Source organism: Danio rerio, chromosome 19 (genome assembly GCF_049306965.1).
Source record: "Danio rerio strain Tuebingen ecotype United States chromosome 19, GRCz12tu, whole genome shotgun sequence".
Classification (NCBI taxonomy): domain Eukaryota; kingdom Metazoa; phylum Chordata; class Actinopteri; order Cypriniformes; family Danionidae; genus Danio; species Danio rerio.
The window spans coordinates 14,644,276-14,670,026 of record NC_133194.1 but is presented as its reverse complement, the minus strand read 5'-3'; the positions used below and the strand labels follow the sequence as shown (position 1 = coordinate 14,670,026).

Sequence of the window (25,751 nt, the reverse complement as noted above, 5' to 3'; positions counted from 1 at the left end):
TAGTTGGGCCCTTAGCCCTGAACCTTTTAATTTAAAATTTTCTTTTGGACTGCTGTAACTTATAAGAACTTTGCTTGGAAAGTTGTTCATTACAGCAAACAAAATGAAGTGAGGCACAACCTGTGATAAAATAATATAATTCACTGATGTTTACCAATGTTTAATCCATTATTAGAAGTAATAGGCCAGATCTTGGTCAGAATAAAAGCAGACTGTAGCCCAGAATAGGGTCAGTTCTGGTTCATTTGGTTGAATTCTGGCTAATACGTGGTATTGCTTTGGCTTATTTGTGACCCAGATCTGACAAACAAGAGCGGACCGCCCTTGAGCCATCATTCCATTCAGTATGTGGTCCAGATGTAAGTGTCTGGTGTGGGCAGGATCTGGGCCAGAATAATATCAAACTGTGGTCTAGACTAGGGTCAGTTCTGGTTCATTTGGTTGAATTCTGGCTGATATGTTAAATTGCTATGGCATAATTGTGGCCCAGATCTGGCAAACAGGAGCGGACTGCCCAAGTGCCAACATTCTATGCAGTATGTGGGATCGATGAGTGTCTGGGGTCTGATTTAAGCCACATGAATTTTGCAATCCAAGTCTTAAATTGAATTTAAAGTCACCAAAATGGCACAAGGATCAAAGCCTAAAAGGGGCAGTTTCAAAGAGTTATAAAACATTATTCATGGTATTTTGAGCTAAAAAACCTGTATTTGATAAAAGTCACACTCTAAAATACATTTCATTGTTTGTTGTTTCATTGTTTATAACACTTTAATTGTCATGTTACATATGTTCCATGCTCTGTAGTAATTATATGGAATTATGCAACCCACATTCTAACCCCAAACAGTAAGTACATGTAATTAATTAATATTACTCGGTAGTTAAATACAGTAAATACGTACACTGTAACTATGACCTTACAACAAAGTGTAAGCTAGATGTTATATTAAATGTTCTTTGTGTTGGCAGCCCACTACAGGTTTTGGAACAGAGCCATGGTGTCACTACATGTGGGTGTATAAAGAATGAATGAAGAAGAGAAAGTATGTTTAAAAGAGAGAAGAGGCAGCAGGGGAGAGAATGAGAGAGGAGCGTGAGATAGAGAGGAAGATAAGTCTGTAGCCCTTTTCCAAACATGAAGAAGCTGTGCTGTCTGCTTCCTAAAATCGTATAACCTTGATGGAGCCACATAAGTAACTAATCTGGAATTCTCTTTACACGCACACCACACAAACAGAGCTGTTCACATGAGGCGCATGAAGATTCATAACTGATTCTTATAGATTTTGTTGTCAGTATGCTGCTAAAATCTACACAGCATTTTAAGTCTTCAGTGCCCTTGTAATGTAGGCTTTTCCAGCCTGATCTTACGAGAAAACGTAACTAATTTACGTTTTGTTAGTTTAGAGGATAATTCGTTCTAATTTATGAGTCAGTCATATACAATTTTTAAATGGAGGTGTGGACTCAAACCCCACATCTAAATCCAACTTTCATTGAGGGATGAGAAAATCTAAATACTAAATTGTACAAATGAGATTATACAAACTCATATTAATGAATGGCTTTTCCTACAGGTTAACAAAATAAAATAAGCAGCTTTTTAAGATTTTTTAGGTTGCAATACATCATTTTGTATTTTGTTGTGTGGTAAATAAATGTATTTTAAAATGTTGTAAGAGACTAAAGAAGGATAGGACGCGTTTAACAGTTCAAACTTATGTTTCAATGTACGTTTGCATAATGTAGACAGACAAGTAAATCTGTTAGTTCACCAAAACAAGAACTCTATCAGAAAACCAGAGATTTATAGTAACAAATTACAACTACTTCACTACTGTACTTAAGTACTAAAAGGCTGTATCTGTACTCCACTGGAGTATTGTTTTTTTTTCTCCTACTTCCACATTTACTTCAGTACATATTTTTGATGATTTTAATACTTTTACTCCGATAGATTTTTTAATGTGCTGCAGTTACTCGTTACAATTTAAAAAATGTTACAAATCATCCCAAACCCACATTACCACTGCCAGAGCAGCAGATGGCTCTGTCACAGGTTTAAATAAGCTGACTCGTCATCATTCAGAAGATCAAAAAATACAGCACTGCCTGCCTGCATTGAGAGCACTTTAGTTTGTTTTCGACATGAAAAACCCAGAAATTTCACCTTCAACGCCTTCACTTTCAACTGTTGGTGGCGATGAGGAAAAATACCTTCCGTGGATTTAAATTCTATGTTTGCAATTGTCAGAGTGAAAGGCAGTTCATAATGAAGTGCATACTCTGCCTCCTGAAAGATTGTGAAATAATAGCCTTCATTATATTTATAATAGCTTTAAAAATTATAAATAAATTGTAATGCAACCTCCACTTCAAAATAAAAGTACAAAAATGTCACACAGTGGTTCTCTCTCACTTACCAATTTCAACATGCTTTTTTGACGCAAAATTCATTAAGAAATTGCAAAATACTCTTGACATATAAAAGTGTGAAGCATGTAGCCCACAGCAAATGTAGTTATCACATATTTTTTAACAGTTATTTAACAGTTTACTATGAATCTGATCTAATTTTGCTCACATGGATAATCGAATATTAATCAGATGATGTCATTACGCTGGTGTGCCATAAGCCAATTGTTGCATTGCTGATTATGATTTTGGCAATCGATAGATCAGGACCCTTAATATGCAAGAGAATTGGTACATTGAATTGGCTATTTTGTATACTTTTGTCAGTGTGTTTCTCCCACATAGACAGACAAACGAAAAGTCCAATTTCAGATTCTAGGGCAATGCATAAAATTGCTGTGCTCACATTACTTAGATAACAAAGGGAATTGCGGTTTACATCCTTGCGTGTGAGTGTTTGTATGTGTTGTTGACCTTGTTCTGTCCTGTATACAAGCCCATAATCGTCACAAGCGCTGATGAAATGGTATTGCTGTCTCCAGAGGCCCTGAACGCCTGAAGTGAGCTGTCACTGTCACGTTACATTAGTGCCCTGTGTGAGTCTGATCTCACAGGCAGCACCTCATCAAACGCCTGCCTCTTTTTCCTCAGTGTTCATCCAGTTATTTCCCACTTACCAAACCATCATCTATTTTACTGACGCATTTTAGACGCTAATAGAGATTGTAGCATGAGAGAAAGAATCAGGCAGCTCATGGTAGCTCTTCTTTCCTATATTTGACACTAGCATCATTTTATTTTAATGGTCCCTTTTCCACATTTTCTTGACTTTAATTTTCATTTCAGCTACATGCCAACCAATTCTTTTTAGAGTAATAGTAGTGTAAGATTCCATTTAGACCAACAATGGAATCCGATATATGGTCGAAGGTTAAACGCTTGTAAGCTTTTTATCGGTTCTGAAAATAGTTTGGTTATTCATTAGAATGTATTTATATTTGTTTTCAACTCTGAATTCAATTTGACTCCAATTTTAAGAGATCACTAAATTTAGACTGAATTTCTTGGAATAGGTAACATTTGTCGTTAAAGAATCAATTTAGACTTTTGATTTATATTTGATCCCAAACTGTTCAGTTACAAGTTCATTAGGGACCCCAGGGTTTTAGTGTTTCTCAAGACAGGATCTCGACATTCTGAAGTTAGTCAGAGGATACAGGGTTCTCATAGTCAATTAGTCCGGTTGCCTGCTGCTCACTCGTAATAAGTGTAGTTAATTTAGTCATTTCCATACGACTTCCTAAATCAGCAATAATCAGAAATCCAATATTCTCTGAGCTGAAGTCCCAACTGCTTCAAACAGTCTCGTGCAGTTTGTTTGGATATAATGTACACAAATCAAGGTAGCACCAGCCACCACATAATCAACTGGATACAAAAGACTTCTGGAGAATTCAGAACGCATTTAACACTTTATTTTCCACATGAAAGTTTATCTTGACAATTACAGAATCAAATTCAGAATTACAGGAGCCAATTCAGTAATAAATGCACAACATCAATTACTCAAAGATAAATCTATAGATGGAAGTCCAAATTATACATAGTGTTGAGCCTGAGAGAGAGAGAGCTTCTCTTTAAATATTCTGGGAGGTTGGTGCCAATAGCCTAGTGGTTAAGTGCAGTGACATATAGCACCATGGTGCTCACGATTTCAATTCCCGGCTTGAGGTCCTTTACCTACATTTTCCTGCTCTCTGCTCCCAATATTTCCTGTCTGCCACCTCTACTGTCCTTTCCAAATAAAGGTGAAAAACCCATTAAAAAATGATTATTAAAAAAAAAATACCCTGGGAAAGCAATAAATGGTTCTTTTAGTTAAAGTTAACCAGTGACTTAAATATTTACTCATCTTTTGGGATTTAATCAAAAGTTATTAAAGACAGTGACAAAACCTTGTTACCAATTACACCTAAGTATTTATCAACACCAGAGGGGAAGGAAAGTTCAGGAAAGAGAGCAAAGTCTAACCTGGGCTTTTTTTCTTTTTTCTTAATATTTCAAAGTTTTTGATGCTTAATTACAGGACACGTTTAAATCTGAGTAAAATCCATCCTTACAGTAGACTGTCCGCTTAATATCTGCTGACAATGCTCAACCAACAGACATTCTACTGACTATACGAAACATTGCATGTGCATGTCAATTTACTAACCCTAACCTCAAATGAGAATTAATTAGTGCAATGTACAGTGCTTATAAATTAATATTGTATAGAATATTTTACAATAATATATTAACGCATATACATTAGATATGTCAGTATACAAAAGCTAAAACTGGAACTAAGCTTACAAATAAAATAGCTTAAGATCACAAATGTTGAGGCAAAATATATAACACAATTTAATAAACAGGAATAATCAAGATAAATATAAAAAAAAAATTGTTGAAATTTTGTCACTTGTATTTTTTGGTTTGCAAAACTCTTAATATATTTCTATTGCTAAAGTTGTTAGGTGACCAAGCTCTTGTTTTAATGTATATAATTGTTTAATAAAACTGTTTTGTTTAAACACACCAAACACGATTCGTATAAAAATAAATATTTTTATTATACTTATATAAATACTCATGTATGCTGATTACTGTAACTTAAAATCAACTAAAGATGCTAACAAAACTATCATCAATGTAAATCCAAAATCATTTATTTGTTCATTTTCTTTTCAGCTTAGTCCCTTTATCAATCTGAGGTTGCCACAGCGGAATGAACTGCCAACTCATCCAGCATATGTTTTACGCAGTGGATGGCCTTCCAGCTGCAACCTATCACTAGGAAACATCCATATACACTCATTCACACACATACACTATGGACAATTTAGGTGGAAACTGGAGCATGTGGAGGAAACCCACATCAATACGAAGAGAACATGCAAACTCCAAACAGAATTGGCGACTGACCCAGCTGAGTGTGAGGTTTACGAGCCAGGAAGGCTCGTAGTGGGTTCTCAAAGTATATAAAAAAAAAAGAGAAAACCTCAAAATGATGGCACAACTCACTGATATAACGTGTAAAGTGATAGTTTATTTACGGTGTACGAGAGTGAAACCCAAAACCCAGCAAAGTAGCAAAACAAACAAAAATAAAAGACCAAATAAACAACAAACGAAACGATATATGTACAATCACAATAAAAATATACAAGTCACAGATCGCTTACGGCACCACAGTAGCTCGCTCGCTCGCTCGCCAGGTGAACTGACCTTGAATTGTTGTTTGGGGCTGCCTTTTAAAGGTGAAGCCACAACCCCTTAACACAGACCAGCATACACTAATTAAAAGGTAAGTATAAACATCAGTACATGTTTTCCAGTTTAGTATTTAAAACCCATTAAGCCCCAACCAGTCACAATTAATCAATGTTAACTAAAATATATCAACATATAAAGATTTAAACATATAAACATAAACATTTAAACACATAAAGACAAGTATAAACCCATTATCCCCCCTTATCTAGAGGACATTGGACGAGTCTGCTTCCGGTTGCTCTGGAGCAATCCACAGTGAACCCGGCACTATTTAGCCAGGCCGCTGGGAGGCACTCTGTTTGACCGGCCAATGGAAGAGCAACCAGGAAGACGGATGAATGAGAAACACGGAAGCCAAACAACCGGTAAAAATTTAACAAATAATAACCAAAAACCCTTTGACACGGACAAACCAAAAACATTAAACACTCAGACAACATGTGTATATGCATGTATTTGTGACTATAGCGTGCGTTATGGATGGCGATGAAGAAATACGTTTGTGTGTGTGTGTGTGTGTGTTACAACCAATGTGCTGATGGCGGACATGTGCACCCGAATCGCCTCAGTCTTTTCTGGATAATTTTGGTAAGTGAATTATGTTTGAATGTTGAGCACTGTTTGTCAACAAGGGACAAGTCACCTCATTACACTGAGGCTTGAACCAGCGACCTTCTTGCTTGAGGCAATCATGCTACCTACTGCACCACCGTGAGGCCAATCCAGAATTTAAAAAAAATGAAATATAAGTCAAAATGTCATCAAAAAGCATCAAAATAAGGGTATACCTTGACATCTCAATTTTAATAAAGGCATGCCAAATTTGTCAGCATTAAAATGAATTATGAGGCAAAATTGCCGTTACAGCTAAAGCTAGAAATTTTAAAGTGGCAAATGTATGAAGACATAAGACACATCAGCCTGTCACCTTGAAAAATATTCCCGTTTCTCTATAATCCTGAGCTGTGAACTCAATATAAACATGCTATTGAGATGAAACTATTTGTGAAGCCTGTCTTACAAGCGGCACAAATGAAATGTTAATGCATGCAATAAAGTAGAGTTTAATCATTACGCACAATAGGGGAGGGCATTTCATCCCCAGTATTTAATGGCCTGTCAGGGAAGTGAAGTTTGAACCCTATAGTGCAGACTAGAGTCATCCAGCCCTATTTAAGTAGCTTACTGAGATTCGGCACTGTCTGTCTGATCCTTTCGCTGCATTAGTGTGAGTTGCGCTGGCCTCATCCTGACACTCAGCTGGGATCTCCAACGTGCTCAGATTATAAATGGGCTGAAATGTGTTTGTGCCTGCGTGCTTCCAGATTTAAACGTGAGAGCCATCATTAACCTGTTTTTTTTTTTTTTTTTTTTTGCAATAAACTAATAAAATATATGTAGGGTATATCTGTCAGATGTGTATAATGTGGTTAAGAAACTAGAAGGAATGCAGCATATGAAACAATCTGTTGAAGTGTGATAGGGGCCAGGGAACATGTTGGAAGACCGCACCTCTGGTGATGCAGGTGCACTCATGCTCTTGGCTTGGCATAACCTCTCTTCGGGGGCAAGGTAAGGTTCAATCATTGTGGCGTTTTTCATACATTAGTGGAAGTTTCCACATAACATCAAGCTTAAGTTCCCCTCGTTCCCCAAGGGGAAGGGGGGGTTATGTTCCTTCGCTACAATGATTGCCCCTTGCCTGCTGAGCGTGAAAGTCTCTTCAGCTAAAAAAGGATGCCTCAGCTTGGCAAGTGCTGTGCTTTTGTTTCAAACTAATTGTTTGTTGCGGTAGCTGTGCATGCTGACACTGCCATCTCATTGGCATTTTATTGGCCCGTTTGGATACTCTTTCAGGTGATTGGATTTTGACGAAATCCCTATAGTCGAAGTTTCCACATAGCATTTCTGTTCCCCCCCTCAGGGAACGAGGGTTACTTATGTAAGCGGAGCGTTCCTTAGCATTTTGCATTATTTTACATAAATTTTGGTTCCTCTTTATAAGAAACTTCAACAAGTGTCTGGTAAACAGATTATGGGAGTTCGTCAGACAACCAATCACTCTGAAGAGTAAGAAAATAGGCCAATGAAATGCCAATTGAATTGGCGGAGCTTGGTTCCACAGCTGATCCTGATGAGTCATTATGCGACCTGTATCAGTCAGCCTTAGAAGCCAGCTCATTAGAATTGTTCCTTCAGACCCGATACACGAGACTGAAGAACCCTTCTGCTGAAGTGACTTCCAGAGAAGAAAGAATTTCCTTCACCTGTGTGGGGAAAGAAGTTTTAGCGGCGGTCGAGCTGGGTTTCTCGTTCCCTTAGCGTTTCACAGGTGATCTAAAAGAGCAGTTTATTGAAAGAGCAAATGCCCCTAAGAGAGCACATGGTCAAGTAGCACATGTGGTCCATAGACGGAGCGCAGAAGACTTAGGTGACTTACCCCCTTCAGTAGTTAACACCCTCTACGACTCCTGTCTATGCCCTGAAGTGAAGTCTATACTCTGAGTGGTGAGCTTCTCACTGAGAAGACCCCCGTCCTTGACAGATTATCGTTGTGTTATCCTTCCTTTAGGATAAGTTGGAGCGTAACAACACTGAAGGTTTACGTGGCTGCCATCTTCACTCATTAGATGCGGTGGATGGCAACACACTCGGGCATGCCAAATTTGTGCAGCATAAAAATGAATTATGAGGCAAAATTGCCATTAAAGCTAAAGCTAGAGATTTTAAAAGTGGCCAATGTATGAAGACATAAGACACATCAGCCTGTCACCTTGAAAGATATTCCCGTTTCTATATAATCCTGAGCTGAGAGTGTCGGAGGAACTAAAGTGGGATGGTGTGGGAGTGTCTATTTGGGCACGCGCAAGTTTCAGTGTCAAAACACACACACACACATGGGAGAAAGTGACTGTTTTTACATGGACATCTGTAGTCAAATTATTTGCCAAATTATTAAATGGTGGACTTTAACTGCAGTTTGGCTTTTATTCAGGGAATTCATTCATGCCCCTCGCACCAAATGAGATATTTGATTTAAGGAACTGCTCTAAGCGTGTATTTTTCATGCAATGTTTTTGATACCGCATGGTGAATAAGTGAAAAAAACCCTCTGCATTTCCCGGAAACTTAAATGCACACGGCAGGTAGTGTCAGAAAGCCACGTGTGTTATTCCGGTCACAAAATGCGGTGAAAATCTTACACGAGGTTAAAGTTTGGTTGTGGTGCTAACATGTTTACACAATTGGTGCAATTGTTAGTTCGATTTGAACAAACTGAATAAACAAAGAGCACTGGTCGCTCACTTACCAAATCTGTAGAGACAGGACACCAGCAACTGCTGCGTCTTTATTAAGAGAAGACTACAAGCGAATCCGGATCTCAGAGTGTGCAGATGAGAACAGCTCTCAGGTAAACAATGTTCCTCCTTAGACACGCAAGTTATTGTTATCGAGCGTCGCGTACACTGTTAATCCACATGTAACTTCAGCTGTGCTCTCACAGAGAGAAAATGAAAGCAAAACGTAACTGCAGCAAACTATAAAAGCAACACTTCACGCTTGTTTTAATACAATATACCAATACAACGTGGTGTCTCAGTCGTCTAAACACTGTGACAGTAATGAATATTAATGAAGTTGCACAATAGAGCGCGCTGATTGGTTTGAACCAAGCCTTACTCATGCATTAATGCAACACACTCTGAAACGTAATAAGGCCCACTCTGGTACAGACGTCCAGTCTACACGCTGGAATACACGCTATTATCTCATGGCCCTGACGCAGCTTCAAAAATTTGTTTCAAACCGAAAGTACGAATTTGCTTGAAATAACACAAAAACAACCAATTTACCCTTTTTAGTGAAATATAGGTGTCCTAATAGTGTTTTTAGCAGTGTGGGACACATATTCGACTGTCAACAGTTTTAAAAAAAATGTGTTTTGGTGTTTCGTGACCCTTTCAAGAGTTCACACTTAGCTGATGATTAATTATAAAGCTGGTTTGGCATGCTGTCCCGGGAAGAGAAGCTTAGGAAGAGAAGCTCCTACGGGAGCAGAGCAAAGTAGACTGCTAGAGCCTAGGCGAGATGAGGGCAGGGCTGGATTGACTCCGCGGGAGTCAAGGCTCAAATATATACACCCCTGCGGGGGTGGGAGCTGGGGTTAGATTGCTCAAGCAAGAGTCGGGAAGATTTGGGCGGTCGAGACTCTTGCATGAGAAGGTGGGAGGTGGCCAGGGCCTGAACTCCTGCGGGAGTTGAAGCTTGTTTTAGTCGCTCCTGCGGGAGCTAGAGCTGAGGATTGAGGGCCTAAGCGAAAGGAAGAACATAGCGAAAGAGCGACGCTGAAAGAAAGACAGTTAGTGGAGAACTCAACGCTGGAAAAGAGATTGAGGAAATAGGAGGGTAAGGAGATAAGGGGGAAGATCAGAGAAGGGTAAAGGTAGCGGAAGCACTCATGCTGTAAGGAAGAAAGAAGGGGCAGATAATTGCCAGGCGGAGAATCTCAACGCCAGAAAGAAGAAAAGGAGAATATAGGAGTAAATATGCATATATAAATATATATATGAATATATATGGTTATTACATGGTAAGGGCCAGGCATAGGCAGTGATTGACTCTTGTGAGAGTCGAAGCTCGGAGCGACCCCTGCGGGGGTCAGAGCTGCTGTGGGCATTTCTCCTGCTGAAGTCTGGGAAAGGGAGGGGGCGGTGGAGACTGCAGCAGGAGGTGGCCGGGGCGGGACTTGCGAGAGTCGAAGCTCGTTTTAGTCACTCCTGCAGGAGTTAAGAGCTGAGGATTGATGGCCTATGAGAAAGGAAGAAAAGAGAGGGCGGAGGAACTCGACGCCAAAGGAAGAAAAGGAGAGAGGGAATAACCTGCGTGCGTGAGCATGCACGTGTGTCTATTCCTGTTTCGGCATATGCATGCACACGCATCGGAACAGGTATACATCGGATGTATGCGTATAACATGCGCGTACATACCATTTCTAATGGCCTGGGAGGGGCGGTGCAAATGGTGACTCTTGCGAGAGTCGAAGCTCAGCGCGACCCCTGCGGGGGTCAGAGCTATGGGGGGGGCAGTAAGAGTCGGGAAGAGAAAGGGGGTAGTGCAGGCTCTTACTGGAGGTGGTAGTGAAGGGGTGGCCGGGGATGGGCTAGGGGTGACTCGCGAGAGTCGAAGCTCGGATTGGACCCCTGCGGGGGTCAGAGCATGGTGAGGGAAGGAGCATAGTAGGTTTGAAAGGAAAGTTAAGAGCATACATGCAACCTGCACAACATGTAATGCCCATAGGCTCACATACTCTTTTGCTTGCACGTTAGCGTCATCAGTAAAAAGTGGGGCATGTGGGTCGGACTCCTTTGATCTCCTTGAATGGAGAAAAGCTAGGAGAGTTTGGAATGGCTGTGTGGGGGAAAAAAATGTTAAATATGTAAATAAAAGGCCCTTTGCTTGTCTGATCTGTTTTGCTTTGCTTAATGAAAAAGGCGAGTGTTTCAGAATTCAGCAGTGTTAGATCAGATATAGTGGGGTGTATTGCGGGATTGAAATTGGATGTGATAGCCATTTCTGAACACCTCAGGAAGCCAAAAAAAGCCAGGGTAAACATGGCGTCTAGTGTACGGGCTGTGTGGAGTGAGAGGTATCCTTTGCGCAGTGTGCGTATGCACTTTGCTAATATATTGAGTGTAATGGGTAGTCTAGTGTCAGGAAGGGGGGGGGTGTGATTTCTGGAGACCTTTAATGAGGAGGGAAGTTTGAGCGTTAGAAATGGCTTCTGAGGTGGCCCTGTAAATCAATTTATGAAAAAATTGGACCCCACTAAGGTAGCTTTTTATGGAGCTTGCCTGGATATTTTTGGCTGTATGGAGGTGGGAAATAAATGAGGTGATGGTAAGCAATGAAAAATCTGGGAACTGTATTTGATACAGGGTATGGAAATATTTATAAGATTTCCATGCTGTGAGATATGACTGAAGGGTCCTTGGAGCGACAGCGTGAAGGATCAGGGATATGGAAGTTTCATGGAGGCGATGTAATGGGTGGTTTATGGCGATATCATTTGTGAATAGAGTGGAACAGGTGTTGGATGCTGGTCTGAATTAATTGCTTTTTGGCTGCCGTCCAAACGAGGCGTCTTAGTAAGGGCATAATTGGAAGTGTGTGCGAGCGTCCTTTATTGATGCAATGAACGGTAGCTTCGTTGTCGCAATGAACGAGAATGCTAGAGGCGGACCATTCATCTCCCCATAAAAGCGCTGCTGTGACTATGGGGTAGAGTTCGAAAAGCGCAGATGATTGCTGATTTCTGGGTAGACTGAGCATCTGCGGGGGCCACGTTGAAGCGAACCAGTGACCTTGGTAAAAGCCGCCGAACCTGACTGAGGGGGCAGCGTCAGTGAATAAATTAATATCCACCAGGGAAGAAATTAGGTCGCTATAGAAAAAGGAATAGCCTGTCCATTGCTTACGGAAGGAGATCCATAAGCTGAGTTCATTGCGACTGGGTTTAGAAAGATGTATGGTATCTTCTAAACCGGGGACCGAGGAGGAGAGCTGAAGGAGGTGAGTAATAAACGGGCGGCCTTGGGGAATTATGCGCATCGCGAAATTGAAATGCCCGAGAATAGATAGCAGTTCGCGTTTAGTGCATGATTGTTTCTCGAGGAAAATTTGAGATAAGGAGATTAAACGGTCGATCTTTTCTTTGGGAAGGGATGCTTGAAATTTATTCGAATCTAAGTTGATGCCCAGAAATTCTATGGAAGTGCTGGGACCAGCTGTTTTCTCCTCTGCAAGGGGGATGCCTAGATTTTCGAAAACCTTTTGAGTGATCGATAGGTGCTTAGCTGGAGGTGAAGAAGGTGGGGAAATGAGGAGAAAATCATCGAGTAGATGGATGATATACGGGATTTCGTAGTTTTTGGATAAAATCCAGCATAATGCTTCTGAAAGCATATCGAAAATCGGGATCAGTAGTAGCAGATTGCAGATTAGGACAGAATAGGTTGAAGGCAGGGAGAGCTGAAACGCCCGGGTTAAATCCGTGGGTTAGACCTAAAATCAGAAAATCAGAAAAGTTAGTATGAGGGTGACAGCGCAATTCAAAGGCAAGTTGAGAAACATTCACAGGAGTCGACAAGTAATTTTTAGATTTTTTATTCTTTGCTCTTAACACCTGGCAAATCACTTTGGCATGAGCGCCTCCGCAGTAGCTGCATAAATGTAGGTATTTGCAAGGAGCCCTGTAACACCTGCTGATATTGAAGTTTTGACAGATAGGACGATTAGAAGAAGGAGAGAGAAGAGAAGGCAGATTATCGCTGGGTGGGCGGGGGACGTAACTAGTGGATTCAGGAGGTTGTGCAAAATCAGAGGGGAGAGTGATAAAGGGACAGGATGTGGTGGGGTGAAGACTGGAGCGGCAGACGGCGCAAGATAAATTACGGCATCACAGAAAGACTCGGTTGTGGAGTTCAAGATCTACGGCCCCCCAGTAAGAAATTTGATTCCAATGAGTCAATCTGATAGCGCATTTAGTGGAGAACAATTTATGGTACGTGTAGAAATGTGTACCCCCATAGGAGAGCGCTAGTTTGGCTATAATAGCCATGTAGTCATTCAGTTCGCGTCTCCTATGGGGGAAGACTGAGCAGATGACGTCAGTGAAGCGAGCGAAAGCTATGGAGAATTCGGCCAGAGATAAAATGCGAGAATGGGTGTTGGATGGTGGTTTGAGTGTGACTGTGAAATCGCCGCAATTTACCTGGCATTCTGCCGCAGGGAGTGTAATAGGTGAAAGGAGTGAAAAGAGATCTATATCTGCACCTGATAAGATTTGGTTTCTTGTTGAATTGGAGACTGGAGGTGGTTCCATTGTTAAAGCATTCTGAGGCGGAGGGAGGGGTGTGGCTGTGTAAAGAGTGAATGGGGGGCGTGGCGAAGAAACTGGTGTGGGAAGAGTCGGATGAGTGACATGTTCAGTATTGGTGTGAGCGAGGGGAAGTTAAGAGGGAGGGAGGAAAGTAGGTTGGGTTGAAGAGGTTGGAACCGAAGGCAGAGGGTAAGAGGTAGAAGATTGAGGAGGAAAAGATTGGTTTAGAGGAATTGCAGGAGGATTGAAATGAGAGGCTGAGGTGGAAGGCATGTGAGGACTGGTTTGGGCGCTAGGGGGAGCAGGCGGCCAGAAGAAGGGTGTAGATCCGGGTTGAGTGAGAGAGTGAATGGCGTTGTTGGGATCCTGATTGGAGTCTTGCTGGAGGGTTGGAGGTGACGTCATCTGAGGTTGCCGGCTTGCCTGAGGGAGTTGTTCTGAGGGGGTGTGGCTTGAGACATGTTTTTGTTTTGATTTCCTTTTCCCAGTTTGAGAGCGGGGATGTTGGGTATAGGGAGTATAGCGAGAATCGGACTTCTGAGTATTTGGTCTGGCGGATGGGCTGAAGTGGCGTTAGTGTATAATTTTAACAGTTCCGGTTTGTTGAGGTTTCAGGGAGCGTGGATGCCAAGATCGGCTTGGAGTTTCCTGAGTTCGGTGACGGTTATTCTTTTTGATGGCTGGATGAAGGAGGATGCAGAGGCATAAGAAGAGGTAGGAGAAACATTATTAGTTCTGGATGTTGCTGGCAATGGTGATCTGTGGCGGGGTGGTCTGCTGATAGCGGAGCGGGTAATTCCCTGTCCTCTTGTTAAATCTTCGTTTTGAGGTTGGGGGTGTTGTATTACAGGCTGGTGTGTTGCTGGGGGGGTAACGATGATAGTGGGGAGGTCTTGAGGGTTGTTCTCTTGGTTTTCGGGCATGTTGTTGTTGTTGTTATTGTCGAAATTGCTCATGGTCTTGATGTATTAGCGTAGAGGTGACTTGATGGAGGTTGACGATGGTGGCGGTGAAAGTTATTGTTAGCTGGGTGGCTTGCTGGCTGGATGGCTTGCTGGCTGGATGGCTTGCTGGCTGGATGGTTAGCTTGCTGGTTAGCTTGCTGGTTTGCTGGTTGGCTGGTTTGCTGGAAAGCTGGCTTGCTGATTAGCTGCCTGAAGGTTAGCTGGTTTGCAGGTTGGCTGGCTTGCTGGTTAGCTGGCTTGCTGGTTAGCTGGGGTGAAGGTTAGCTGGTTTGCTGGTTAGCTGGCTTGCAGGTTGGCTGGCTTGCTGGTTAGCTAGCTTGCAGATTGACTGGTTAGCTGGCTTGCTTCGGTCTTCAAAACGAAGATAGCAATGGAATAAACCCCAGGGTATTTATAGTAGTTTAGGAGTCATCTGATTGGATCGTACTGAATTGGATAATGCGGGTCAGCTGCTAGCAATCATAAGCACGTGATCCTCTCGAAATTTGTTTATACATAAACTTCACTTAAAATCATGTAAACAGCTCTCACGTCTGTTATGGTGGTCGGCAGAAGGGAAGAACTGTATCAAAACAGAGGGTGGCCCACTTGTTAGTTGATGCCATCACCCTCGTTTATCAATGCCAGGGTGAGCCGCACCCCTGAATGTGAGAGCGCACTCTACTAGAAGTGTCGCCTCCACCTGGGCATTAGCACGCGGCGCCTCTCTCACAGATATCTGCAGAGTTGCGGGCTAGGTGACACCTAACCCATTTGCAAGGTTTTATAACCTTTGAGTGGACCCTGTTTCTTCTCAATTATTGGGTAACCCCGATCAATTGGGAGAAAACTAGGCTTGGTGTCAATAATCGCTTGCTGCCAGGCTACCTTACCTGGAGATACATGCACATTTTCTATTCTATTGGTAAGTTTCCCTTTACAGGTGAACCTAAGAGAATTCCTCTGAGGCCCCCAGCACCTGACTCAGCAGAGGAGTTGAGTGCATGGCCCAGTGTGTTGTTGGTATGCCCGTTTTGTCTACCCGCATACTGAAGTTCGATGCAAACTCTGTGCATTCCCCTGTTTTGGTGATGCCATATGCATTATTTACCACGGTGTGTTCCACTTTTTCAGGCGGACCCGTGTCTTCCCTAACCGCTAACCAGCTTATCATATGTAGCACTCCCCCTCATTAGGACTAGTCCATATGCTTTATTACTATCAAGTCTCCCCTCTTGTGTAGCAGGTGGTCTCCGCAGCCTACTCCCCCTTTGGGGACTGGCACGCTTTCTCAATGTACTGTCGTATTTCTAAAATCCCTAGTCTATATTAGCTAGATAAAAGCACATTTACGACTCCCAATCTAAATTCTTATTATTCCCATGTAATGGTAATATTCTGGGCCTATGCTTGGCAAACTGCTCATCAGGAGCGTGATGGGCTTAGCTGCTATGAGGTTTTCCATACAGTCTCTCATAGTCTGTTTAACATACACATGTTGAAGTTCCTTATGAAGTGTAATGTCCTGGTTACGTCTAACCCACGTTCCCCAAATAGGGAAAGGAGACGTGTCTCTACTGCCACAGCATCTGAGTCTCACCTGAGCTGGCTCCAGCGGCTGACTGATGTAGCTCTCATAATGACTCATCAGGATCAGCTGTGGAGCCAAGCTTCACCAATTCAACTGCCATTTCATTGGCCCGTTTTCTTAATTTTTAGATTGATTGCCTTACAATATTCAATTATAAGGACCTTTCACTGCCTTGATTTACCAACAAATTTCATCTTTGATTTACATAAACATGAAAAAAACATAAACCAATTTCCTCATTGTTCCACTTCACTTGCTATTCTTCAAATATTTAATTCCAGATTCAATCCTTAATCTCTGATTTACTCTATAAAGGTTGTATCTCTATTTTTTAAGCTTGTTTTGCCAATTTATTATCTTCTTTATGTCCTCTTAAACCTAGGTGTGGATGAATCTATATAAAACCAATTGATATATAACTGACAAATCCTTGAATCTATCTGTTAGATACTAAAGAAATATCCTGGTGTGCCCATGTTTGATTGGTATTGTAACCAGTATCAATCAAAGCCCAAAGGAAATGACCTTGTGTCATGCAAGTACATTTGTTTATGCAACCAATGGCATTGCATTGCGTCAGCCAGTTTTCTTGCTTCAGGCAAATGCCACGAGTGAAGGCTAATCAAAGAGGTTGACTATTATGACCTCTGGCAAAACTTGCCTGTACCACTTTTCAAGCACTTCCTGAATCAGAGTATACTAAAATATACAGTACATACTCACAAAATTCTGAAATTTTCCTTGGTTGTAAACTCAGAAAAGCACACTTCTAGACTTTGACCATATATAAGAATTTTGCCAGTCTCCATCCCATGGGGAATTTCCAGACATGCAATGCTCAGCTAAATAGTGAACATTTCAGCATCTGTCAGTCTGTCAACACTGACTAAATGTCCTAGTGTTGAAGATATCCTGCGCAATCTCACCCTTTTTTGGCTGTAATAATATATTATATTTGCCCTTGTGTTTTTGAAGGCCATTGTTGATTTTGATGAGGATGGTGTTGGACAGGAAAACGCTACATGTCCTCAATCCTCATCTCACATTCACACACTCTCTCCTGCAGTGTCTCACATTTCAGCAGAGGGTTTTTTTCTGAGTGCAGCATGTTTTTTTGCAGATAACCGCCCATGCATGGAGACGTTTGAGCCTCCAGGTAGCAGTGTGTGCAAGTCTCAGCACCCTCTGGGAGTATCAGCGCTTATCTGTTTCCTTGTCACACTATCAGTGGGTTGCATTGACTTTGCAACTGCTATCTTGATGCTTGACACTGACTGGAGAATTTATACTAATTGGTTTCAGCTTTTAGTGTAATAGTGACACATAAAAAAGAATAATTGCCAGAGTTGTGCATCAGTGGTGGAAAGAGCACTGAAAAATCATAAGAAAGTAAAATTACAATTACTTGCTAAAGATGTAGGGCTATAAGAGTAAAAGTATCTGTTCTACTCAAAGTATGAGTAAAAGTATCACTTCTAAAAGTAGTCAGTATTGAATATTGTGCTATGAAAATCCTTCCACATTAAACCCTGCAAATTTTAAATGTAGCCTCCCTCAGTGCTGTTTCCTTTTAAGGGTGCTTGTAAGTATAAGTTATATTATTTGCTTTTCATGGACTATACAACTTAAATGTGAGAATGTACATTACTTTGATATATGCACATTTTTCACAAAAAGTGTGATGATGCATCTTTTAATTCTTGAAAGTTTTAATATTTAGATTTTTTTTTTAAATGAATGAATATTTATATGTATTTATGTATGCAACACAGGCTTATTCTGAAAACGTACCATTATACCCATTTCTGGAGATAGCCAAATACGTCTCAAGAGCTGTGCTTTTTTTTTTTCAGTTTTTGTTATAACGAATTCACCAGAGAAGACCTTCCTTCCCTAAACCCAACAAATAGTGTTTTAAAAAGCACAGATTGACCCGCCCACCCACTGTCCTAAACTTAACAGATTTTACCACATTCTCACTTTGTTATTTACTTGCTTATTTTATTTTTTTGGCTTTTGTTTGCATTGTAAATGTTTTCTGGAACCGTTCTTCTCTGGACTCTAACCCTGTTGTCTTAGTTAAGTCCTCTCAGTGTGACAAGTCCACTGATGTATGGGGCAATCTAACTGGACAAATTGGTAACAGCGGGAAAGCCAGGTAAGCAGTCAGCTGGTAGCGTAAAAAGGAACAGCGCCATACTGCCCATAGCATTTTATTTTAAAGATGAAATGCAGCCATATGTACTTCTGGCTACATAATTCACAATCTCCAGAAACGAATATAGGGCTACACTTTCAGATTGAGCATATGTTTGCACTATATCTTTGCATCTAATAATAAAAACAAGATACCGCTTGTGCGAGGCATTTGAAATGCAGTGTCTATCGGCAGGACAGTAATTTGATTTTATTCTTTCTTCTGGCTGCCGTTATCAGTCTCATACTTTTTTTTTTTTTTCTTTTTATGAAAGTCTAAAAAGAATATTTGTTGTACTCTCTCATTCACTGTGCTCTGAGTTTACCCATCTATGACACCTTCCGCTACTGAGAAACCTGGAAATATGAAAAGGGTCCATAAAATCTAACTGTGTTATGTAAGGAATTAAGTACATCCAGTTGGTTATTATACAGCTGTCTTGAGTACTTGATTCTGATATGATCGTGACATTCCAAGGTGTGGTATTCTAACATAACAATTAAAATAATGCAGACTCATTCATTCATTTTCTTTTCGGCTTAGTCCCTTTATTAATGATGGGTCACCACAGCGGAACGCTCCTCCAACTTATTCACCGTATGTTTTATGCAGCGGATGCCCTTCCAGATGGAACCCAACACTGGCAAACACCCATACACTCCTTCATTCACACCCATACACTATGGCCAATTTAGCTTCAATTCACTTATAGCGCATGTCTTGGGACTGTGGGTGAAACCAGAGCACCAGAGGAAACCCACTCGGACACAAGGAGAACATGCAAACTCCACACAGAAATGCCAACTGACCCTGCCGGGGCTCGAACCAGCGGCCTTCTTGCTGTGAGGTGATCGTCCTGCCCACTATGCCACCATGACGCACCATAACACAGACTCATCTCTGAAATTCACCTTTACTGCCAGTGAATTCATTCAAGTCCATATACTTACATCCACATAAAAAAAATGAACTGCTTATTTTGTCATACTATGATTTTTGACTGTCTGGTGCTGTCTTGTTGTGTTTTTATGTTGTCTTGTTTTGTTTTATCTTGTGACTGAATAATGTGCAGGTTTTTGTATGGTCCATCAGTTTTAACAAGGTGGTTTAATTTCTGGACATCTAGGATGGTTGTTTTTTAAAGAATTTTAACCGCCATTGCTTTGTGCTGAACTGCCATTAAGAATGTTTGTCTTTATTCTATAATAACAACCTCGTGGATGTACATTATCTCTAATATAAATCTCGACCGGCTTATCAACAGCCTGACCTTAAGCTGAAAGTAACGAAAACCTCTAAATGGAGCTGATGGAGTATACCATAACCTATAATTTATTCAGTCATAAGATGGTGTCAAACAGTCAAAATAGCAGTAGAGGCAGACAAGCATGTAGATGTAAACCCATTCACTAACGGTCAAGATAATTCGAAGAACCTGGATCAGTGATCTTGGAAAAACAAACCTTGGAATGTCGGAACTTACAAATCAGAATCCAATATTTAAGACAACTGTGTAAAAAGATATGTTGATGTTTTGGTAATGCACTTTGAACCCAGACTAACATACAACCTCAATACCTTCCAATACCACAATTGGAATTCAGTTAATTTTAATACAAATCCTTAAGTGTAATGCCAAGTTCAGACTGCATGATTTTAGAAAGTTTTGAGAAACCTCAGATAAATTGCTGAAATCACAGGCAAATTGGTGCTAGTTCATGTGAGTAACAATCACACAGTGTGAACTATCAAAGACGTGATCTGTAAGAACTGCAGATGCTAAATATTTGTAGCTGTCGGAGATTCAAATCATGCCCTGTGAAATGTGTTCTAATTGAAAATAACTTCTGAGATTACCTACAGCCAACTAGTATGGGTACCTGCAGGCCAGCGGGGGGATGGGGAGAAGTTGAAAAGGCTTATTTTTGGTCTATTTGGACCCAAGAAATGAAGGAAAAACTAGAGGAAATTTGAAAGGATGACCTGTGTCTGTTTGACATGTCATCTGAGCAATAAAACAACCGGGTCGAAAAAGAAAAGTTTAAGAGAAATTGCTAATTCCTTTTAAACCAGGTGAGCAAAATAAGTACATTTTCTACCCCTCTAAAGGCTTCTTTCTCAATATGTAGCTAATAAAAAAGTTGACAAAACAATGTTTTGCAATTTTCCTATTGTAAAGTTGTGCCGTGTGAAACCCCCTGTCGCAGTGTAAACACAGAAAGGGACAGAATGTTACACCAGATAGTCATGCAGTGTAATAACATTGGTGATGCGTGGTGATTAGAAATTGTGCAGTCTGAAACTCTTTATATTTAAACTTGGTCATTTAGAAGACACTTTTGTCCTAAGTGACAAATATGAAAGGCATTAAGCAACTCTGCATAAGGAATTAATATACACAAGAAGTGCAACTAGTATAAAGGTACTGATATTGTTAAGAAAAAATAGTTTTTTTTAGGATCTAGTAAAGTGCTCATGGAAGAGATAAGATTTTAGATGTTTGACAGTTACCAGTGAATCAGTATTTCGTTGGATTAGGAACATCATTGCTCTTACAAATGACAGAAAAGAAAAAGCTTCTGGAAAGTGAAACTGTTCTGAGACAGCACTCACTTACTGATCAAGTGGAGGCCAGCTGGAGGATAGCTTTGTCCAGAAGCTAGTGTCAAGAGATGAAAAGAGGTTTGACATGGGATTTTGGGGCATCCTGAACTGGAGCATTCTGGATCATTTAATAAGATTTAAGCTGGATGATGTTGTACAGCTGATCTCTGCAGTTACCAATGAATCAACTATTTGATTCATTATCATATATAAAAGTAAAGCTGTGTGTTTATTAGCATAGCAGTGATCAGATAAACCATGTGATTGAATGACGGGTCCCGGTGATGTACTGTAGTGTGAATTGAGTAGAGTAGAGGTCCAAGAATCAGTCCCGGAGGAACCCCTGTGGCCAGTTGGTGTGCTTTGTGCACCTATGTTAACCACATTACACCAACCCCTCAACATCAAACATGATAACTTCGTCATACTAACTTCTTCAATCTCATTATCTCAACCTCATTAACTCAATAACAACCCCTCAGCTTGCGAATTTCCTTTTAAAGTGCTTCAAGTGTCAAGCACATTAATACATTTTGTTACCTCAGCCTCATTACCTCATCCTCCCTACTAATCTCAGTATCATTAGCTCAGCTTCTTTGGAATAATTTTGTTTAAGAGGCTCAAATGTCAACCCAGCCTCCACAGGCTCATTTATCTTCCCACTTTTAAGCTGCTGAGAGGTGCTTTAAACCAATGAAGCAGAGATAATATCAATCACAAATAAAAGAGTCAATCAGTGAACAGCTTGAAACATGAGTATTTGTAATGTGAGGGAATGAGCTCTTTTTCCTCAGTTCAACCACGGACATTTTAGAGCAATAACGGGAGACAAAATATATAACTCTGATGTGTCCCCTGAGGGCTCTGGCTCTACTTCACATTACATGCTCATTCAATTACCTTCATCAGGATCAAGGGTCCACCACACACACACACATACACACTGAAGAGTCCGGCATTCAATTACAGCTGAAGGCGATATCTCCCGACTCTGTCTATTGTTCATTCATTGACTCTTTGCAGATAGTTTGGGACCTGAAATCTCTGTAGTCCCTATAAAAAATGAGCTTTCATTCCATCTGACTCCATTGGGGCATCTATTGTTTTCTTCTCTGGTCTTTTGTGAAATAAAGGCTAACATTGTTGCAACTGATAATGAAGCGTAATGTTGCTCACATCACACTCTTTTTAAGGTCCTACAAGGCTTATTAAGCTCTGTTCGTGGTATTTTAGTGAGCATTGTTAGGTTGAAGGGGGCCAGGAATGCAGACAGCGAGTGGCTGGGTTTGAAATACCACTGTGACACTGCAGACTTTGTTAGTATCCGCATGGCATCAAAATGTTAAGCAAAAAAACATAAAGCAAAGACATTCTTACCACAATGGAGTTTCCTAGGGTTAAGACTGAGACAAAGGAAGTATAAATGATTTATTAAAACACCAAATTGCCATCACGCAGAAATCTGCCTTTACGCTGAGAATGAATGCTCACTGGGAAATTTTAGCTAGACCCCCTCATGGATTGAGTCAGCATATTCTGGAATGAGTTATGAGCTCATGTTATTGAAGTTAACCTCTTCCAGCAGACACAGTGTCACTAAATAATACAACAAATTGTGTCTTTCTCTTATTGTGTGGTGGCGCAACAGTCTTTCTTATTTTTTCATGGGCTGGTTTGCTTTGTGCATCTGTGGTTGTTGTTTTGTTTTTAGTAAGTACAATAGGCACATTGCTACTGACCTTATTCTTCATTGTGGAAGTAAGTTATTTTCTGCGATTGTTGTATGATTTTAAATTCATCAAGCAGCACCAAGCAGCATAACAAGCAGTTTTATTTTTTATTTCTAACAATCAATGTAAGTGAATGAGCCCGTAAGTCTCAAGCAAATAAGGTTCCAATGGCTGCTCTTACTTGAAAGAACGAGGTCAGTAAAAACTTTCCCAAAGCATTTCTCCAAAAAACTTTTCCACATTTTCACAAGAATGAAAACATATGCCCCAAAGTTCTCCTCACTCTACAAAGTCAACAGTTTACTTTTTATGAAATGTCAACAAAACTGTTCTAATGAGAAATCATCAGTATCTTTTGATTTGTTTAGCCTTTTTAGCATTTCGTTTAGGCTAAGCAATGCAAATTAGTGTAACTAAACATTTCCAAGAATGCTGCAAATGTGAGGTTTCAGTGCTTTTTTTGCCGAATAAACTGTTATTACTGTCATTTTGATTTATTTGTTTAATCCACTCTTATATACATGTTCTGATTACATGGTTTAGCATTCTGAAGCCACCTAACAAAAAATTCATTGTTGTACCATTTTCATTTTGCCTATTTTTTTTATTCTACAAAATTTGCTTATAACTATAGCCATCCTTCATAAATGTTTAAAGAGCCCATATTATACATGAAATAGGGTAATATCTTGGTTGTAAGGGTCTCCAACAACAGTTTAATATGCATGCAAGGGCAAAAAAACACTTTCATGGTCTTATAATCTGCATTTATTTTTATCTAATTATCCCAGCGACTCCCGTATGAATCGTCCAGTGATTCATTTGTTCCCATACCCCTCCTAAGCGCGAAGCTAATCTGCGCTGATTGGACCGATGACAGTCTGTTGCGATTGGTCGACTGCCTTCAGTGAGAGAGTGAAATGCCCAACAGCTAATCAGCAATATAAAAGTAATCACAGTTCATACACGCTCGATAGTGTAGGCGTGGATTTTAGCTGCCAGTGGGTCAATGTAAATACAGACGACTAACTATTTTATTGAGCAAAAACTCCAAAAACAGTTGAGATCTTCTAGCTTGTCTCACTCTGCTCTTTTCACAGACACACACACACACACACACATATTGCCCTCGTCCTGCTCCGGACAACAACATGCGCGCACACACACAAACAAACACACACACACCTCTGGACGACAGAGCGCACACACACACTACCCTCCTCCACGGAGCTCTGTAAACAAAGTAGCACGCGTCGCGTTTTTAACATGGCTTTACACCCGATATGAGAATAAATCGAGTTAACCTCATAGTACACGCGGCTACAAGTAACAAATCACAACTAAATACATTTGCAAGCTAGAGTAAACGAGGCAACTTTAATCGCACATACTTACACTTGAGAATTGGAGGAAGAAACCCATCCTGACATGTCCAGCAGTAAGTTACTCTTTACTGATCCTTCCTTTAACAAACGCCGATGAAGTATTCTTTATAGCATGTAGTTTCCAGAAGTTTCCAGTAGTTTCCAACTGCTTGGCTATAATGCTGAGGTTTCATCTTTGGGTAGAGACTCAATAATATCCATCTGCAGTGTGACTTCAATCGACCGGCATGTTTGTGTGTGTGTGTTTGTGGGTGTGTGTGTCTGGGTTTCTATGTTAGAGGGCGGGGCCGCAGGTTTCAAATCTCCCAGGTTTGCGCGTGCACGTGAATAACTTGGTTTCGTTAGTACGTCATGGCGAAACACCTAATGACTCGTTATCAAGGCGACTTGTTTGTAGCACTATGAGTCGACTCTTTTATGAGAGCTGCCAGATCCTCCAGAGCTGCTGGATTCTTCAGGGGTGTCAGATTCTTCTGAGTCCTACGAATGGCCAGAGCCACCACCTAAGTTTCATAAATGGCCAGAGCCGCCACCTGAACCCACGAATGGATACCAGAGCTGTGTGACCACCCCCAGTGCCGCCAGAACCGTGTGACCTCCCAGTACCACCAAAGCCATGTGTCTTCCCAGTGCTGCCAGAGACGTGTGACTTCCCAGAACCATGTGACCTCCCAGTGCCGCCAGAGTCGTGTGACCTTCCAGTGGCGGCAGAGCCATGTGACTTCCCAGTGCTGTCAGTGACGTATGCCTTCCCAGAGTTGTGTAACTTTCCAGTGCCGCCAGAGCCGTGTGACTTCTCAGTGCCTGTTGAATCAAAGCCTGGCCCGCTAGGGTTGTCTGAATGGTCAGTTCTTCCTGAACTGAAGTTTCCTGACCCACTGGGGTTATATGAACTGCCAGTGCTTTCTGAACCAAAGCCTCCTCACCCACTGGAGTTATCTGAACCACCAGTGCCTCCTGAACCTAAAACTCCTGATAGACTGAGGATATTTGAACTGTCAATGCCTGCTGCTACACTCTGGATTGTATATGGAGCGTCTGGAAGCCGCTCCTAGGGTAGGGGCTCTGCAATCTAGCAGTTGCAGATTGATGGAGAACTACAAATCCCATCTCACACACACACACACCAATTCTAGTTCTCTCATTGATTGCAAACACAAAGCTGAAGCTTGTGAAGACTCAATACCAGAATGATAAATACACCCCACACACATTGCTGAATCTTGCTAACTGTTAAACTGTAGCATAACGAATGTCCTGTCTAGTCTTTCTGTGTTTTGATTATTGCCTTGTTTTCCTGTTATTGATTCATTGCTGCCTGTACTGACCGTTAGCCTATTTTTGACTATGATCTTGGATTACCTTTATGCTCCTGTTTGACCATTCTGGCTACTCCTATTATTAAACTGCACATGGATGCTCAACTCTGTTGTCAGTGTCCTAATGTAACAGCAATTATCCAAGCAGTCAGTCATATTACATTTATTGTATACTGTACAATACATATCTTACTTTATAGAGTTGTATTTTTAGTGGCAACTTTCTGATAATTCAGTTTACTGGCATTAAACCAATGTAATATCCATTCTTGCATGGCACTTTTAGTTGAACTGCTTTATTTGTTCTGCATTATTTAATTGTGAAATGGTTAAAGTAAAAGGACAATATTTTATTAAACAGTTACC

General features: G+C 40.9%; 1 long non-coding RNA gene across 2 annotated transcripts in view; it reads right to left on the bottom strand.

The window, feature by feature from the left end:
- The window catches only part of LOC137488485 (uncharacterized), a 66,394-nt gene extending 41,636 nt beyond the window's left edge, over window positions 1-24,758 (bottom strand). The window contains exons 1-2 of one of the 2 annotated variants that reach the window (XR_011007530.2): window positions 24,077-24,199; window positions 22,329-22,354 (exon numbers count right to left, since the gene is read on the bottom strand). This is a non-coding gene — a long non-coding RNA (uncharacterized lncRNA). Of the gene's footprint in view, window positions 1-22,328; window positions 22,355-24,076 lie in introns of both variants that reach the window. The other variant, XR_012394964.1, reaches the window with a different exon arrangement.
- Between the last annotated feature and the right edge of the window lie 993 nt (window positions 24,759-25,751).